Here is a 1,827-nt window from a genome sequence, read left to right on the forward strand (position 1 = left end):
ATGGAGTTCCATATTGTCTGTTCCACAATGAAGCCCCCTGATGTCCAGGAAGATCATATCTTTGTAAAGGCTTTTCTTCATTCTTTGGAGGGAGCGGCGAAAGATTGGCTGTACTACCTGGCTCCCAGATCCATCTCCAACTGGAATGACCTTAAGAGGGTGCTCTTGGAGAAATTCTTCCCTGCATCTAGGACCACTTCCATCAGAAAAGACATTTCAGGCATCAGGCAACTTAGTGGAGAAAGCTTGTATGAGTACTGGGAAAGATTCAAGAAATTGTGCGCAAGCTGTCCTCACCACCAGATTTCTGAGCAACTCCTTCTGCAATATTTCTATGAGGGATTTAGCAACATGGAGAGGGGTATGATTGATGCTGCCAGTGGTGGAGCCCTTGGTGATATGAATCCTGCTGAGGCTAGGAATTTGATTGGGAAGATGGCTTCCAACTGCCAACAATTCAGTGCAAGAAATGATGCTATTGTCCTTAAAGGAGTCCATGAGGTGGCCATAAATTCATCTTCATCTGCTGAAAATACAAAGCTTGAGGGAAAACTTGATGCCTTGGTCAAACTAGTAACTCAGCTTGCCATGAATTAGAAATCTGAATTTGCACCTGTTGCAAGAGTCTAGGGTCTATGTTCCTTAGCAGATCACCATACAGATCTATGTCCTTCTTTGCAGCAACCTGAAGCTTATGCTGCAAACATTTATAATAGACCCCCTCAGCAGCAAAACCAACAATAGCAAAATAATTATGACCTTTCAAGCAACAGATACAATCCAGGTTGGAGGAATCATCTAAATCTGAGATGGGCAAGTCCTCCACAACAACAACAACCTGTCCCTCCCTACCAGAATGCTGTTGGTCCAAGCAAGCCATATTTCCTCCTCCAATGTAGCAACAGCAGTCACAAAAAAGACAACAAGCAACTGAGGCTCCTCCTCAACCTTCCTTAGAAGAGTTAGTGAGGCAAATGACCATTCAGAATATGCAATTTTAGCAAGAGACAACAACCTCCATTCAGAGTCTGACAAATCAGATGGGGCAGATGGCTACTCAGTTGACCCAAGCTCAGTCCCAAAATTCTGATAAATTGCCTTCACAAACTGTGCAGAATTCGAAAAATGTGAGTGCCATCACCTTGAGGTCTAGCAAGCAAATTGAAGTGCCTCCACCAATAGCAACACCTGCACCTGAACCTATCAAGCTTCATTCTGCACCTGAAAAAGAGGATGAGATAGTTGCACAAAAGAGAAAGCTTCCTGATCATAAGGGAGCTAACAAAAATTTTCATGTAGGTGGACCTTCTTCTAGTAATTTTGACTTGTAGCAGCCTCCTATCCCTCTTCCATTCCCACCTAAAGCAATTCCAAACAAAAAGATGGAAGAAGTGGAAAAGGAGATCTTGGAGACCTTCAGGAAAGTAGAGGTAAACATACCTCTGCTAGATGCCATCAAGCAGATTCCAAGATATGCCAAGTTTCTAAAGGAGCTGTGTACCCACAAAAGGAAGCTCAAAGGCAATGAGAGGATTAGCACGGGTAGAAAAGTGTCAGCATTGATAGGTAAATCTGTTCCTCACATTCCTGAGAAATGTAAGGACCCAGGTACTTTTTGTATACCTTGCATTATTGGGAACAGTAAATTTGAGAATGCCATGCTAGATCTAGGAGCATCAGTTAGTGTCATGCCTCTGTCCATTTTTAATTCTTTATCTCTTGGACCTTTGCAATCTACAGATGTGGTGATTCATTTGGCAAATAGAAGTGTTGCTTACCCCACAGGTTTCATAGAGGATGTGTTGGTTCAGGTTGGTGAACTTATTT

The 1,827-nt window shown here is 42.8% G+C and overlaps 1 non-coding gene across 1 annotated transcript; it reads right to left on the bottom strand.

Moving 5' to 3' along the window:
• Positions 1 to 201: 201 nt before the first annotated feature.
• Positions 202 to 305, bottom strand: LOC113002454 (small nucleolar RNA R71). The gene has a single exon (XR_003268016.1). It is a non-coding gene; the product is annotated as a small nucleolar RNA R71 (small nucleolar RNA).
• Between the last annotated feature and the right edge of the window lie 1,522 nt (positions 306 to 1,827).

Source organism: Glycine max, chromosome 8 (genome assembly GCF_000004515.6).
Source record: "Glycine max cultivar Williams 82 chromosome 8, Glycine_max_v4.0, whole genome shotgun sequence".
NCBI lineage: Eukaryota > Viridiplantae > Streptophyta > Magnoliopsida > Fabales > Fabaceae > Glycine > Glycine max.